Source organism: Oncorhynchus mykiss, chromosome Y, assembly GCF_013265735.2.
Source record: "Oncorhynchus mykiss isolate Arlee chromosome Y, USDA_OmykA_1.1, whole genome shotgun sequence".
Classification (NCBI taxonomy): Eukaryota; Metazoa; Chordata; class Actinopteri; order Salmoniformes; family Salmonidae; genus Oncorhynchus; species Oncorhynchus mykiss.
Genome location: NC_048593.1, coordinates 25,518,680 through 25,536,909, shown reverse-complemented (window position 1 = coordinate 25,536,909; position 18,230 = coordinate 25,518,680). Strand labels below are relative to the sequence as shown.

Below are 18,230 nucleotides of genomic sequence, written 5' to 3'. Positions count from 1 at the left end.
TTAGTTTAGTCAGGGCGTGAGTTGGGGTGGGCATTCTATGTTTTGTGTTCTATGTTTTCCATTTCTATGTGTTTGGCCTGGTATGGTTCCCAATCAGAGGCAGCTGGCAATCGTTTGTCTCTGATTGAGAACCATACCTGTTTTTCCCACTTGAGTTGTGGGTAGTTGTTTTCTGTCTCTGTGTCTCTACCAGACAGGACTGTTTCGGTTGTTCTTTTGTTTACTTTGTGTTTCAGTGTTCAGCTTATCGAATAAATCTAACATGGACACGCACCACGCTGCATCTTGGTCCTCTCCTTCCAACAGCCATTACATTCTCCCTTTGAAGAACCCTTTTTGGTTCCAGGTAGAACCCTTTTGGTTCCAAGTAGAACCCTATTGGGTTCCATGTATAACCTATACCTGGAACCAAAAAGGCTTATCCTACGGGGAAAGCAGAACGACACATTTGGAACCCTTATTTTCTAAGAGTGTACATGATTCCAACAAGAATGTAATGAATGACTGTGTCTTGAACAACAAGGGGTCTGGAGAAGACTAGCCTACCTTCATCAGGGCAGAAGGCACCTCAACTTTCTTTTCATTTGGTAACATTGCATCATTAAACTAAAAATATTTTAAACCAACTTTGGGAAAAGTTATAGTCCTAATGAACATTCTGTAAAATTAAAGTACATCTGATGTCACATAGGGCCCTCTAAATTATATCTAATATCAATCAGTTATGGTATTAAACACTTTCAAATGTACTTTAGCTTACCGGAGACAAATCGACAGGCGTTCAACTGGGCTGATGGACTCCCGGTAGTTGGTATCCATCCGGGAGATCCTGGCTCCAACCATCTGGAGCAGGTGATCGAACTGGCTTCAGTCCAGACTAAAGTAACCTCAGAATTCCTCTCCAAACAGTCAACGCTCTTGAATGAGACTTCCCGGCTTGCTTTCGGGACTTCAACCATCTCTGGACCCACACAGACCTGTGCTTTCAGAAGGGCTGGGCCCACCTTCAGTCACGTTCTGACCTTAGTTCCTTTGTTTTGTCTTTGTTTTAGTTTGGTCAGGGCGTGAGTTGGGGTGGGCAGTCTATGTTCTTTTTTCTATAATTTGGGATTTCTGTGTTTGGCCTGGTATGGTTCTCAATCAGAGGCAGCTGTCAATCGTTGTCCCTGATTGAGAACCATACTTAGGCAGCCTGGTTTCACCTTTGAGTTGTGGGTGATTGTTTTCTGTTTAGTGTTTGTCACCGTACAGGACTGTGTCGTTTCGTTTCATTCTCTCGTTATTTTGTTTTCTGGTGTTCATGTAATAAAGTATCATTATGGACACTTACCACGCTGCGCATTGGTCCGATCTTTCCTACTCCTCCTCAGAGGAAGAAGATGAGCGTTATACCTTCCTCAACATTGATCTCATTGTTGAAAGAGCCTACTCTCTACTATCTTGACTATTGCATTTCGCTCCAAAACTATGTATTTTGGAGGAAAATGATATTGTAGGCTCTCACAATTAATTTGTAGATGTCATCGAATAAATAATAGGCTATGCATGCTACTTGGCAAATACAGGAATACAATTTTTTAAAATAAAGTCTACAGTCAAACTGTTTATGTAATCCCATTTTGGGGGGGATAAATCCAACGAATGCACCACACAGAACCAACTGCAACTGCCTCTGCAACGCAATGCTGCAAGGCAAACGGAACGTTCCAGGTGTTTACATGGTTTTGCGTATGAGCCACTTGATAGAAATTTCAACGACAGTACCGACGCTATAAAAAGTTGGGTAAATAATACCTGTTGATATTTTGTCTCTAATTCTGACCCACTGAAAGGTCAACCTCACAGACAACCGGTAGAGTAAGTTCAAATTTAGTTTTATTCAACATTCTGGCTTGTCGTCAATGTTTTTTTTTGGCATACATTTTGTTTTTGCAGTGCTTTGTTTCAGACTGTATACAAAGAATTGGTATCACAGTCTGATGTATAAGTCAACTGTTGAATGTAAGCATGAATGTCAACAACAACATGACTGTTGTGCTGTGCCTATCACAAATGTAGACCTCTTATAATTTAATGAATTAATAAGATGAGGTCTGATCGTATTCATTGTGAATACATTCAGAATAACTCACGCTCAAAATACTGTACCTGTTTAGCAGCACATGTTCTACATTGGAAGATATATCCAGTCTATCCAGTTGTAGACAGTTCTACTTAAAAAAGGCTTACCTTTACATGACCGAGCAGTGCAAAATAAACTATTAAATCCAGTTTTTAGACACTACCCCAAATATTCTTCTTCTTCAGTGGTGTAAAATACTTAAGTAAAAATACTTGAATGTACTACTTAAGTGGTATTTGTACTTTACTTTCCTATTCATATTTTTTTTTACAACTTTTACTTTTCCTTCACTACATTCCTAAAGACAATGATGTACCTTTTACTCCATACATTTTCCCTGATACCCAAAAGTACTCGTTACATTTTGAATGCTTAGCGGGACAGGAAAATTGTCTAATTCACACACTTATCAAGAGAAAATCCCTGGTCATCCCTACTGCCTTTGATCTAGCGGACTCACTAAACACATGCTTCGTTTGTAAATGATGTCAGTGTTGGAGCGTGCTCTTGGCTCTCCGTGAATTTAAAAACAAGAAAATGGTGCCGTCTTGTTTGCTTAATATAAGGAATTTGAATTTGTTTATAGTTTTACTTTATATACTTTAATATGTTTCAGCAATTACATTTACTTTTGATACTTAAGTATATTTAGAAACAAATACTTGTAGACTTTTACTCAAGTAAAATGTTACTTCATTTTCAATTAGGGTATCTTTACTTTTACTCAAGTAGAATGTTACTTCATTTTCAATTAGGGTATCTTTACTTTTACTCAAGTAGAATGTTACTTCATTTTCAATTAGGGTATCTTTACTTTTACTCAAGTAAAATGTTACTTCATTTTCAATTAGGGTATCTTTACTTTTACTCAAGTAAAATGTTACTTCATTTTCAATTAGGGTATCTTTACTTTTACTCAAGTATGACTATTGGTTACTTACTATTGGTGTTCTTCTTTGAGTTGTTTTCCAGCAGACTATATGCTTTTTTGCGTATTGATGCCTTTCAGAAGCACTGCACATTTGTTCACATAAAAGGGAAAAGGGAAATGGGGGGAAAGGAAATTGCACCACCATCTAACCCTATATACACTGAGTGTACAAACACGGCTCTTTCCAAGACACAGACTGACCGGGTGAACCTATGATCCCTTATTGATGTAATTCGTTAAATCCACTTCAATCAGTTTAGATAAAGGGCAGTAGACAGGTGAAAGAAGGATTTTAAAGCTTTGAGACAATTGAGATATGGATTGTGTGTATGTGACATTCAGAGGGTGATTGGGCAAAACAAAAGATTTAAGTGCCATTGAACGAGGTATGGTAGTAGGTGCCAGGCGCACCGGTTTGAGTGTATCAAGAACTGCAACGCTGCTGGGTTTTTCACACTCAAAAGTTTCCTGTGTGTATCAAGAATGGTCCACCACCCAAAGGACATCCAGCCAACATGGCACAACTGTGGGAAGCATTGGAGTCAACATGGGCCAACATCCCTGTGGAACGCTTCACACGTTGTAGAAGCCATGCCCCGACAAATTGAGGTTGTTCTGAGGGCAAAAGAGGGTGCAACTCAATATTAGGAAGGTGTTCTTCATGTTTTGTACACTCAGTGTATATACCACTATCCCCAACACACCCCACCACCCCTTCCCACTCCTTGGGCCCTAACAGATCCTACACCAGGCCATCATCCTGGTGTAGTTCTTCTGCACTACAATCTCACACAGACACACAGACTTCTCTGGTGCTGCTGTTACCAATTCAATCTTCTGGGATTTCCTTTCCATCTGTGCGGTACAATTAATGACTATAGCAATAAACGCCAAGACACCAACCCTACTAAAGCTGCACAATAAGGTTTTGTTTACCTCAATTTCTCCCAGACTGAGAAACAGCATCACCAAGTGGTTTCACTTTATTCTGTCTTTGTTTTATCGCATGTCACACTTGCGCAATGCAACTGTGGCTTGAAATGTAAGAGTATCCTATCACTGTATAGATTATGAAAGATGATTTAAAATATGCAGGGCCTGCTATATATTTCTGTCATGACTATCTGTTTGTAATGCTCTCCATGGATGTGTTCGACTGGAAGAGAGACTATCCAGTTTACGTTACATATTTATTAAAAAAACTATCCAATAGCATGGCTTTATGTGGCCTATAGTATTATTGCTTTTTTGTATCTTTAATTTGAGATTAAAATGATACACTTTCCTTTATGTGTGGTATTTCTTGATCATCATGTGTACTTGGTACTTCTCTGTACTTGTACTCTGTACTTGCCTTGCTAGATTGCACCACTGTTAGTCTTGTATAATGTCCTTTGTCTTCAAGGTTTTAAACTGCAATTGGCTCGTTAGCATATTTGCTATAACCTTGCTATAACTGTTTTTCCATAACAGGTGTTTCACTGAGATTATTAGTTGTCAAAGTGCGCCCTCTTGTGGATTCAATTGACGCAATATATTTTTGATGAACGGCCTAGGCTCTGGAATAAATAGAGCACAAACAAATACTGACTTTAATCACATTTAAATATATTTTTTTGATAAATATTTGTAATAGTATGGGACATATGAATAACAATAATTGTGAATATGCTGTCATAGATTTGCACCAGGCTTCATTACTGTCAGGCAAAAAGAAAGCCTGCTGTTGATTTTCCAATTGAAATATAATTTTCATAAAATCTTAGCATACATTTTCTGTGGATATAAATAAATAATTAGAGTAATGCAGTTCATTTCACATTTTCTTTTAATCCAATTTCACATTTCTTTCATTGTCTGTTTATTTGATAGGTTGCGTTTAGGCCCATGCAGGAAAGCAACATTCAGTACAAAGTAGGCCTACACATGACACTTTTAAACCACACTCTAACGTGCCAGAAAGAGAAAAATTGGTATAAACTTCTTTCTAAAAATAGTATGTGCGTAGGCTACGTGTGTGTGAATGTGTGTGAATGTGTGTGTATGTGTGTGAATGTGTGTGAATGTGTGTGCACTTCATGTGTGTGGAAGAGAGAGACATTGGAAAGAATTTACAAAAAAAACTGAGCAAACTACAATGCTATTTGGCCCTAAACAGAGTGTACACACTGGCAGAATACCTGTCCACTGTGACATATTTGACTATGTACAGAAAAGCCTTGCTATTGAGAAAGGCCGCCCGAAGGCAGACCTGGCTCTCAAGAGAAGACAGGCTATGTGCTCACTGCCCACAAAATGAGGTGGAAACTGAGCTGCACGTCCTAACCTCCTGCCAAATGTATGACCATATTAGAGACACATATTTCTCTCAGATTACACAGATCCACAAAGAATTTGAAAACAAATCCAACTTTGATTAACTCCCATATCTATTGGGTGAAATACTGCAGTGTACAATCACAGCAGCAAGATTTGTGACCTGTTGCCACAAGAAAAGGGCAACCAGTGAAGAACAAACACCATTGTAAATACAACCTATATTTATGTTTATTTATTTCCCCTTTTGTAATTGAACTATTTGCACATCATTACAACACCGTATATAGACATAATATGACATTTGAAATGTCTTTATATGTGTATGATAACATTTTTTGGTGACTTTAATATTCACATGGAAAAGTCCACAGACCCACTCCAAAAGGCTTTCGGAGCCATCATCGACTCAGTAGGTTTTGTCCAACATGTCTCCGGACCTACTCACTGCCACAGTCATACTCTGGACCTAGGTTTGTCCCCTCGGACCACCATTTCATTACGTTTGCAATCGCAACAAATAATCTGCTCAGACCCCAACTAAGGATCATCAAAAGCTGTGCTATAAATTCTCGGACAACCCAAAGATTCCTAGATGCCCTTCCAGACTCCCTCCACCTACCAAGTTAACTACCTAACTGAGGAACTCAATTTAACCTTGCGTAATACCCTAGATGGAGGCGCACCCATAAAAACATTTGTCATAAGAAACTAGCTCCCTGGTATACAGAAAATACCCGAGCTCTGAAGCAAGCTTCCAGAAAATTGGAACGGAAATGGCGCTACACCAAACTGGAAGTCTTCCGACTAGCTTGGAAAGACAGTACCGTGCAGTATCGAATAGCCCTTACTGCTGCTCCATCATCCTATTTTTCCAACTTAATTGAGGAAAATAAGAACAAACCAAAATGTATTTTTGATACTGTTGCAAAGTTAACCAAAAAGCAGCATTCCCCAAGAGAGGATGGCTTTCACTTCAGCAGTGAGAAATTCATTAACTTCTTTGATGAAAAGATCATGATCATTTGAAAGCAAATTACGGACTCCTCTTTATATCTGCATATTTCTCCAAAGCTCAGTTGTCCCGAGTCTGCACAACACTGCCAAGGCCTAGGATCAAGGGAGAGACTCATGTTTTTTATTACTATTTCTCTTGACAAATTGACGAACATAATCATGGCCTCTAAACCTTCAAGCTGCATACTGGACCCTATTCCAACTAAACTACTGAAAGAGCTGCTTCCTGTGCTTGGCCCTCCTATGTTGAACATAATAAACGTCTCTCTATCCACCGGATGTGTACCAAACTCACTAAAAGTGGCAGTAATAAAGCCTCTCTTGAAAAACCCAGAAAATATAAAAAAAACTATCAGCCTGTATCAAATCTCCCATTCTTCTCAAATTATTATCTCTTCAGTAAGCCCTATGATTGAGTGTAGTCTGGGTCAGGAGTGTGAAGGTGAACGGAAAAGCACTGGAGCAACGAATCGCCCTTGCTGTCTCTGCCTGGCCGAATCCCCTCTCTCCACTGTGATTCTCTGCCTCAAACCCTATTACATGGGCCGTCCCTAGGAGGGGTGCGTCACTTGAGTGAGTTGAGTCACTGACGTGATCTTTCTGTTCGGGTTGTTGCCCCCCCTTGGGTTCGTGCCGTGGGGGAGATCTTTGTGATCTCCATGGGCTATACTCGGCCATGTCTCAGGATAGTAAATTGGTGGTTGAAAATATCCCTCTTGTGGTGTGGTGTGGGTACTGTGCCTTGGCAAAGTGGGTGGGGTTTGGCACTGTCCAGGGATATCGTCGGATTTGACCACAGTGTCTCCCGAACCCTCCTGTCTCAACCTCCAGTATTTATGCAGCAGTAGTTTATGTGTCGGGGGCTAGGGTCAGTCTGTTATATCTGGAGTATTTCTCCTGCGTTGTCCGGTGTCCTGTGTGAATTTAAGTGTGCTCTCTCTAATTCTCTCTCTTTTTTCCTTCACTCTTTTTCTCTCTCTCTCAGAGGACCTGAGCCCCAGTCCACCTGGTCGTGCTGCTGCTCCAGTTTCAACTGTTCTGCCCGCGGCTATGGAACTGTGACCTGTTCACCGGACGTGCTACCTTGTCCCAGACCTGCTGTTTTCGACTTTCTAGAGACAGCAGGAGCGGTAGAGATACTCTGAATGATCGGCTATGAAAAGCCAACTGACATTTGCTCCTGAGGTGCTGACCTGTTGCACCCTCTACAATCACTGTGATTATTATTATTTGACCCTGCTGGTCATTTATGAACATTTGAACATCTTGGCCATGTTCTGTTATAATCTCCACCCGGCACAGCCAGAAGAGGACTGGCCACCCCTCATAGCCTGGTTCCTCTCTAGGTTTCTTCCTAGATTCCGGCCTTTCTAGGGAGTTTTTCCTAGCCACCATGCTTCTACACCTGCATTGCTTGTTGTTTGGGGTTTTAGGCTGGGTGTCTGTACTGCACTTTGTGATATCAGCTGATGTAAGAACGGCTTTGTAAATTAATTGATTGATTTATTATTTTGGAACTTTTGTGAGTGTAATGTTTACTGTTCATTTTTATTGTTTATTTAGCTTTTGTTTATTATCTATTTCAGTTGCTTTGGCAATGTAAACATATGTTTCCCAAGTCAATAAAGACCTTACATTGAATTGAATTGAGAGAGAGCGAGAAAAAAAGAGAAAAAGAGAGCGAGAGAGAGAAGAGGTGATTGGTTAGACTGCTCAATGAAGACGGAAGAGGTGAGAGTGTAGAAACCTTTGCCACGGAGCATCAAAATCAAATGTGTCTGGAAGGTTATTCTCTGCATTTTAGGGGACCTTCTAACCGTGGAAGTATCTTGAATCTTTGCATATGCCTACCTGTTGAATGTTACAGCGGGCGAGGAAACTTTTTCCAGATACAACGCGTCTATCAATAATTTGTTAAAGAATTCAGCGCAGAATCCACCATCATTTTTTTTGCGGATACCATTCGATGTTTCAGTAAGAATCAGCAAATCAGTTGAAACTTGAAACAACATATTTGGCATCTGAGAATTAAACAATTAAACACCTGCCACTTGTACAGGCTGAAGACTAAAGGAATTACTGAAAGAAGACTTCAGACTGACGCACTAAATGGAAACACAACCTGCCTTTACTTGTAAAAGTGTATAACGCAGGTAAATTGTGTTAATTGTATTAAACCAACTTGTTTTTTTCCCTTGACAACTTTAAGAGACCGTTTATCTGTTTTGTGTGGGTATTGCTATTTAGTAATCGAAACGTCTAGACTTTAACCTGTTGAAAGACTGAAATGTGTGTCTTTACCTGTCTCAAATAATTTTGAAAGCCACTTCCTTTTGAGGAAATTTTTTTAGACAGACATTTGAAATTGCCACTTGCACATGCTCAGATGTGTCAGACATGACAAACAGGGTCCTGGGATATTTGTGTAAGAGACCTGTGGGTTGATCATATTCCGGTCCAATGTTTGTAGTTGACAACCATGCAAGCCTCATATTAATTATTTATGCTCAAATTTAAAGTCCTTCAGCATCACTGGAGTCATGCGTGGTGACAGGACTTTACTCTTACCTTAGGATATCATATGGGCCTATATAAGTCATCTAAGTGCAACATTCCCCTCCAAAAGTTATTGTATAATATAGCCTATTGTAAAATCGGTGCTAACATTGCTGTGAATAAGGGTTGTGTGGGTGATGGCAGTTCACTGTAGATTTAACAAACCATACCAATCATACCTTTTGATGCCATGTATATTGAGACTGTGATCAGTACTGAGTGAAAAGGGGTGCAAATAGGCAATAAATGTGATCTGCATTGGCCATGATGGAATTCCAGTCCATCTATGGGTAACTCTCCTCCAAACTGATGTGTGAGAATGTCATTGTTTCTCAGAGGATTTCTATGTTCATGGAAAACTATCCTCTTATTATTATATTATTACTCAGAAGATACCCATGTACCTTGGGGCTTATATCACCTCACCACATTTGGTATTATCCTCTTCACATGTGCTGTTGAGAATGAGAGGCCTAATTAGTTATGGATAGAGCACGATGCCCCAGCAGGGGGATGTGAGTGCTTTGTTCTGTTCTTCACTAGGAATAACTAGTCCTCATCCCCTCTGCTCTGTCCCCAAACCACGGCTGGCACGATCAACCTGGATGAAGAGGAGTGTGGAATACAGCTGCTTATCCATCCACCACTGACCACCATGCAGAGAAAGACCCCTTTAGAATCCATTACGTCTACGTCTCGGGACACATGTATGCATGACCGTAGACTGATACGCACGCGCGCACAAACACACACACACACACACACACACACACACACACACACACACACACACACACACCTTCACAGAACATCTACAAAATATTTGATGTTTCATTATGGTGGTTTCTGGCATCACTCAGAGGCGTGGAGTCTTTGTTACCTCGCTGAATATTGTAGCCAATGCCTTACCCCGAAAACACACATGTGATCGGCATAACCCTTCTCTTCCATGTCACAGGAATAGAATGAGAGTGAGAACATCTCTATCGCACCTATAGTGGCAATGGATGAGTTGGAATATTTCCCACTTAAGTGCACATCTGGTTAGAGAGCGTCTGTTGTAAGAGTGTTCAGAGCTCACTCCCTAGTCAGAATCCAGGCGGGGTTATAGCTGGGTTATACAGCTAGGTAAATGGGTTAGTATTCTCTGGCGGCTACAAATCAATCGCTGCCCATTTACCTGATTAAATGTAGTAGTATTTCACCAGTAACCCTGTCCCTGCCGTCCCTGCTCTCCTGTCTGGTGAGAAATCAAAGACAGGCATTTCCCGTTGGTTAGGGTCTGTTATTTTTGCTGTACACACATTGCAGGAGCTTTGTGTTGTTAACGTCGTCCGTGTGTCTGTAAGGCAACGCTGCTTAGCTGGTGGCAGGAAGTGTAGGGAGGGAGACTATGCCTAGGTTACCACGGTTGAAGAGCTTTACCGATAATGAGCATGTTTGTGTTACTGTCTTTCTGCAGGCCTACTCTGCTTTCTCTCTCTCGCTCTCTCTCTCTTGCTCTCTCTCTCTCTCTCTCTCTCTCTCTCTCTCTCTCTCTCTCCACAGAAACAGTCAGCCCTATGTGTACAAATGAAATGAAATAAAATTGCATTAGTCACATGCAACAAATACTTATGAGCCCCAAACCAACAAGGCAGTTGAAAAAAAATACAGAGTCAATGTGCATTGGTTATTTGAGGTAGTATGTACATGTAGGTAGAGTTATTAAAGGGACAATGCATAGATGACAACAGAGAGTAGCAGTGGTGTAAAAAGGGGGGGGGGGGGCACTGCAAATAGTCTGGGTAGCCATTTGACTAGATGTTCAGGAGTCTTATGGCTTGGGGGTAGAAGCTGTTTAGAAGCCTCTTGGACCTAGACTTGGCACTCCGGTACCGCTTGCTGTGCGGTAGCAGAGAGAACAGTCTATGACTAGGGTGGCAGGAGTCTTTTTTGGGCCTTCTTCTGACACACCAAACCCTTCTGACTGACTAGCCAAGCCTTTCATCCTCAGTCGTACCTCACCCACTTTCTGTAATGCAATTGAAGTAGAGGGACAACAGACGAACACACTCAAAACGATTATTACCGTAGTACTGGAGACTTACGGGTTATGTTGCTCAACTTACAAGACAGTCTATCGCATTCTGTTTATCGTCTTGACTTTGTGCAGAAGACTGCCATAGAGTTTTATGGTGAGCATCACCAGATACGTAGCCTATCACCTATTTGCCAATTGTGTTACCCAAGTAAGTCTTGCTGCTGCTCGTATTCAGTAGCGCATTCAGGGAGCGGTCACTCTTGACCTTTTGATCTCTCACTCTCTCTTGTAACGACCATGAAGACCTATAGAATATTGACTTGCTACACTTACCAGTTCTTATCAGTTAATAATACTTTTTAAAAATGTATTTCCATATGCATTCAATATTTTTTATTTCAATTTGAAATGCATTTGAATTGGTATGAAATCCTGTTCAGCTTGAGTGCAGCTCTGGGTGGATTTGTTTGTATGTTAATATGTTGCTGTGTACGTGGGATTTGGTGGGATCCTTGGTGGACTTGTTTGTATGTATGACATGTGCCCATGGGATTTGGTGGGATCCTTGGTGGATTTGTTTGTATGTTGATATGTTGCTGTGTACTTGGGATTTGGTGGGATCCTTGGTGGACTTGTTTGTATGAATGACATGTGCCCATGGGATTTGGTGGGATCCTTGGTGGACTTGTTTGTATGTATGACATGTGCCCATGGGATTTGGTGGGATCCTTGGTGGACTTGTTTGTATGTATGACATGTGCCCATGGGATTTGGTGAGCGGTGCTGTTCCCAGCCCTCTAAAATTAGCTAGCAGTGGCTGGAATTAACTTAGCGTAATAATCTGCCGTTAGGGGTGTGTGGTAAAGCGTTCTGGGAAGTCTGGGTGTTTGGATGGAGAGCTGAGTCGACTATTAGCCCATCCTCTGTTAAATCACTCCCTCACATGAGCTTGCCCCTCTGGAGAACATCGTACATGTGGGGGACTCCATAAAATCTCTAGCCCCATGTATCTCTAGCCCCATGTATCTCTAGCCCCATGTATCTCTAGCCCCATGTATCTCTAGCCCCATGTATCTCTAGCTCCATGTATCTCTAGCCCCATGTATCTCTAGCCCCATGTATCTCTAGCTCCATGTATCTCTAGCCTCATGTATCTCTAGCCCCATGTATCTCTAGCCCCATGTATCTCTAGCTCCATGTATCTCTAGCCCCATGTATCTCTAGCTCCATGTATCTCTAGCTCCATGTATCTCTAGCCCCATGTATCTCTAGCCCCATGTATCTCTAGCCCCATGTAGCTCTAGCCCCATGTATCTCTAGCCCCTTGTATCTCTAGCCTCATGTATCTCTAGCCCCATGTATCTCTAGCCCCATGTATCTCTAGCCCCATGTATCTCTAGCCCCATGTATCTCTAGCTCCATGTATCTCTAGCCCCATGTATCTCTAGCTCCATGTTCTCTAGCCCCATGTATCTCTAGCCCCATGTATCTCTAGCTCCATGTATCTCTAGCTCCATGTATCTCTAGCTCCATGTTCTCTAGCCCCATGTATCTCTAGCCCCATATATCTCTAGCCTCATGTATCTCTAGCCCCATGTATCTCTAGCCCCATGTATCTCTAGCCCCATGTATCTCTAGCCCCATGTATCTCTAGCTCCATGTAGCTCTAGCCCCATGTATCTCTAGCTCCATGTATCTCTAGCTCCATGTTCTCTAGCCCCATGTATCTCCAGCCCTATGTATCTCTAGCTCCATGTATTTCTAGCCCCATGTATCTCTAGCCCCATGTATCTCTAGCCCCATGTATCTCTAGCTCCATGTATCTCTAGCTCCATGTATCTCTAGCCCCATGTATCTCTAGCCTCATGTATCTCTAGCTCCATGTATCTCTAGCTCCATGTTCTCTAGCCCCATGTATCTCTAGCCCCATGTATCTCTAGCCTCATGTATCTCTAGCCCCATGTATCTCTAGCCCCATGTATCTCTAGCCCCATGTATCTCCAGCCCTATGTATCTCTAACTCCATGTATCTCTAGCCCCATGTATATCTAGCCCCATGTATCTCTAGCTCCATGTATCTCTAGCCCCATGTATCTCTAGCTCCATGTTCTCTAGCCCCATGTATCTCTAGCCCCATGTATCTCTAGCTCCATGTATCTCTAGCTCCATGTATCTCTAGCTCCATGTTCTCTAGCCCCATGTATCTCTAGCCCCATATATCTCTAGCCTCATGTATCTCTAGCCCCATGTATCTCTAGCCCCATGTATCTCTAGCCCCATGTATCTCTAGCCCCATGTATCTCTAGCCCCATGTATCTCTAGCCCCATGTATCTCTAGCTCCATGTAGCTCTAGCCCCATGTATCTCTAGCTCCATGTATCTCTAGCTCCATGTATCTCCAGCCCTATGTATCTCTAGCTCCATGTATTTCTAGCCCCATGTATCTCTAGCCCCATGTATCTCTAGCCCCATGTATCTCTAGCTCCATGTATCTCTAGCTCCATGTTCTCTAGCCCCATGTATCTCTAGCCTCATGTATCTCTAGCTCCATGTATCTCTAGCTCCATGTATCTCTAGCCCCATGTATCTCTAGCCCCATGTATCTCTAGCCTCATGTATCTCTAGCCCCATGTATCTCTAGCCCCATGTATCTCTAGCCCCATGTATCTCCAGCCCTATGTATCTCTAACTCCATGTATCTCTAGCCCCATGTATCTCTAGCCCCATGTATCTCCAGCCCTATGTATCTCTAGCTCCATGTATCTCTAGCCCCATGTATCTCTAGCTCCATGTATCTCTAGCCCCATGTATCTCTAGCCCCATGTATCTCTAGCTCCATGTTCTCTAGCCCCATGTATCTCTAGCTCCATGTTCTCTAGCCCCATGTATCTCTAGCCCCATGTATCTCTAGCTCCATGTATCTCTAGCTCCATGTATCTCTAGCCCCATGTATCTCTAGCTCCATGTATCTCTAGCTCCATGTATCTCTAGCCCCATGTATCTCTAGCTCCATGTATATCTAGCCCCATGTATCTCTAGCCCCATGTATCTCTAGCCCCATGTATCTCTAGCCCCATGTATCTCTAGCCCTATGTATCTCTAGCTCCATGTATCTCTAGCCCCATGTATCTCTAGCCCCATGTATCTCTAGCCCCATGTATCTCCAGCCCTATGTATCTCTAGCTCCATGTATCTCTAGCCCCATGTATCTCTAGCCCCATGTATCTCTAGCCCCATGTATCTCTAGCTACATGTATCTCTAGCCCCATGTATCTCTAGCCCCATGTATCTCTAGCTCCATGTATCTCTAGCTCCATGTTCTCTAGCCCCATGTATCTCTAGCCTCATGTATCTCTAGCTCCATGTATCTCTAGCTCCATGTTCTCTAGCCCCATGTATCTCTAGCCCCATGTATCTCTAGCCTCATGTATCTCTAGCCACATGTATCTCTAGCCCCATGTATCTCTAGCCCCATGTATCTCCAGCCCTATGTATCTCTAACTCCATGTATCTCTAACCCCATGTATCTCTAGCCCCATGTATCTCCAGCCCTATGTATCTCTAGCTCCATGTATCTCTAGCCCCATGTATCTCTAGCTCCATGTTCTCTAGCCCCATGTATCTCTAGCCCCATGTATCTCTAGCTCCATGTTCTCTAGCCCCATGTATCTCTAGCTCCATGTTCTCTAGCCCCATGTATCTCTAGCCCCATGTATCTCTAGCTCCATGTATCTCTAGCTCCATGTATCTCTAGCCCCATGTATCTCTAGCTCCATGTATCTCTAGCTCCATGTATCTCTAGCCCCATGTATCTCTAGCTCCATGTATCTCTAGCCCCATGTATCTCTAGCCCCATGTATCTCTAGCCCCATGTATCTCTAGCCCTATGTATCTCTAGCTCCATGTATCTCTAGCCCCATGTATCTCTAGCCCCATGTATCTCCAGCCCTATGTATCTCTAGCTCCATGTAGCTCTAGCCCCATGTATCTCTAGCCCCATGTATCTCTAGCCCCATGTATCTCTAGCTACATGTATCTCTAGCTCCATGTATCTCTAGCCCCATGTATCTCTAGCCCCATGTATCTCTAGCCCCATGTATCTCTAGCTCCATGTTCTCTAGCCCCATGTATCTCTAGCTCCATGTTCTCTAGCCCCATGTATCTCTAGCCCCATGTATCTCTAGCTCCATGTATCTCTAGCCCCATGTAGCTCTAGCCCCATGTATCTCTAGCCCCTTGTATCTCTAGCCTCATGTATCTCTAGCCCCATGTATCTCTAGCCCCATGTATCTCTAGCCCCATGTATCTCTAGCCCCATGTATCTCTAGCTCCATGTATCTCTAGCCCCATGTATCTCTAGCTCCATGTTCTCTAGCCCCATGTATCTCTAGCCCCATGTATCTCTAGCTCCATGTATCTCTAGCTCCATGTATCTCTAGCTCCATGTTCTCTAGCCCCATGTATCTCTAGCCCCATATATCTCTAGCCTCATGTATCTCTAGCCCCATGTATCTCTAGCCCCATGTATCTCTAGCCCCATGTATCTCTAGCCCCATGTATCTCTAGCCCCATGTATCTCTAGCTCCATGTAGCTCTAGCCCCATGTATCTCTAGCTCCATGTATCTCTAGCTCCATGTTCTCTAGCCCCATGTATCTCCAGCCCTATGTATCTCTAGCTCCATGTATTTCTAGCCCCATGTAGCTCTAGCCCCATGTATCTCTAGCCCCATGTATCTCTAGCTCCATGTATCTCTAGCTCCATGTTCTCTAGCCCCATGTATCTCTAGCCTCATGTATCTCTAGCTCCATGTATCTCTAGCTCCATGTTCTCTAGCCCCATGTATCTCTAGCCTCATGTATCTCTAGCCCCATGTATCTCTAGCCCCATGTATCTCTAGCCCCATGTATCTCCAGCCCTATGTATCTCTAACTCCATGTATCTCTAGCCCCATGTATATCTAGCCCCATGTATCTCTAGCTCCATGTATCTCTAGCCCCATGTATCTCTAGCTCCATGTTCTCTAGCCCCATGTATCTCTAGCCCCATGTATCTCTAGCTCCATGTATCTCTAGCTCCATGTATCTCTAGCTCCATGTTCTCTAGCCCCATGTATCTCTAGCCCCATATATCTCTAGCCTCATGTATCTCTAGCCCCATGTATCTCTAGCCCCATGTATCTCTAGCCCCATGTATCTCTAGCCCCATGTATCTCTAGCCCCATGTATCTCTAGCCCCATGTATCTCTAGCTCCATGTAGCTCTAGCCCCATGTATCTCTAGCTCCATGTATCTCTAGCTCCATGTATCTCCAGCCCTATGTATCTCTAGCTCCATGTATTTCTAGCCCCATGTATCTCTAGCCCCATGTATCTCTAGCCCCATGTATCTCTAGCTCCATGTATCTCTAGCTCCATGTTCTCTAGCCCCATGTATCTCTAGCCTCATGTATCTCTAGCTCCATGTATCTCTAGCTCCATGTATCTCTAGCCCCATGTATCTCTAGCCCCATGTATCTCTAGCCTCATGTATCTCTAGCCCCATGTATCTCTAGCCCCATGTATCTCTAGCCCCATGTATGTCCAGCCCTATGTATCTCTAACTCCATGTATCTCTAGCCCCATGTATCTCTAGCCCCATGTATCTCCAGCCCTATGTATCTCTAGCTCCATGTATCTCTAGCCCCATGTATCTCTAGCTCCATGTATCTCTAGCCCCATGTATCTCTAGCCCCATGTATCTCTAGCTCCATGTTCTCTAGCCCCATGTATCTCTAGCTCCATGTTCTCTAGCCCCATGTATCTCTAGCCCCATGTATCTCTAGCTCCATGTATCTCTAGCTCCATGTATCTCTAGCCCCATGTATCTCTAGCTCCATGTATCTCTAGCTCCATGTATCTCTAGCCCCATGTATCTCTAGCTCCATGTATATCTAGCCCCATGTATCTCTAGCCCCATGTATCTCTAGCCCCATGTATCTCTAGCCCCATGTATCTCTAGCCCTATGTATCTCTAGCTCCATGTATCTCTAGCCCCATGTATCTCTAGCCCCATGTATCTCTAGCCCCATGTATCTCCAGCCCTATGTATCTCTAGCTCCATGTATCTCTAGCCCCATGTATCTCTAGCCCCATGTATCTCTAGCCCCATGTATCTCTAGCTACATGTATCTCTAGCCCCATGTATCTCTAGCCCCATGTATCTCTAGCTCCATGTATCTCTAGCTCCATGTTCTCTAGCCCCATGTATCTCTAGCCTCATGTATCTCTAGCTCCATGTATCTCTAGCTCCATGTTCTCTAGCCCCATGTATCTCTAGCCCCATGTATCTCTAGCCTCATGTATCTCTAGCCACATGTATCTCTAGCCCCATGTATCTCTAGCCCCATGTATCTCCAGCCCTATGTATCTCTAACTCCATGTATCTCTAACCCCATGTACCTCTAGCCCCATGTATCTCCAGCCCTATGTATCTCTAGCTCCATGTATCTCTAGCCCCATGTATCTCTAGCTCCATGTATCTCTAGCCCCATGTATCTCTAGCCCCATGTATCTCTAGCTCCATGTTCTCTAGCCCCATGTATCTCTAGCTCCATGTTCTCTAGCCCCATGTATCTCTAGCCCCATGTATCTCTAGCTCCATGTATCTCTAGCTCCATGTATCTCTAGCTCCATGTATCTCTAGCCCCATGTATCTCTAGCTCCATGTATCTCTAGCCCCATGTATCTCTAGCCCCATGTATCTCTAGCCCCATGTATCTCTAGCCCTATGTATCTCTAGCTCCATGTATCTCTAGCCCCATGTATCTCTAGCCCCATGTATCTCCAGCCCCATGTATCTCCAGCCCTATGTATCTCTAGCTCCATGTAGCTCTAGCCCCATGTATCTCTAGCCCCATGTATCTCTAGCCCCATGTATCTCTAGCTACATGTATCTCTAGCTCCATGTATCTCTAGCCCCATGTATCTCTAGCTCCATGTATCTCTAGCCCCATGTATCTCTAGCCCCATGTATCTCTAGCCCCATGTATCTCTAGCCCTATGTATCTCTAGCTCCATGTATCTCTAGCCCCATGTATCTCTAGCCCCATGTATCTCTAGCCCCATGTATCTCCAGCCCTATGTATCTCTAGCTCCATGTAGCTCTAGCCCCATGTATCTCTAGCCCCATGTATCTCTAGCCCCATGTATCTCTAGCTACATGTATCTCTAGCTCCATGTATCTCTAGCCCCATGTATCTCTAGCCCCATGTATCTCTAGCCCCATG

The 18,230-nt window shown here is 43.3% G+C and overlaps 1 protein-coding gene across 1 annotated transcript in view; it reads left to right on the top strand.

Annotated features, from left to right (window-relative positions):
* Positions 1 to 8,075: 8,075 nt before the first annotated feature.
* Positions 8,076 to 18,230, top strand: part of LOC110509868 (protein turtle homolog A) — an 80,966-nt gene continuing 70,811 nt past the window's right edge. The window contains exon 1 of the mRNA XM_036968165.1: positions 8,076 to 8,539. The gene's annotated coding sequence lies outside the window, so the exon portion shown is untranslated. The remainder of the gene's footprint in view (positions 8,540 to 18,230) is intronic.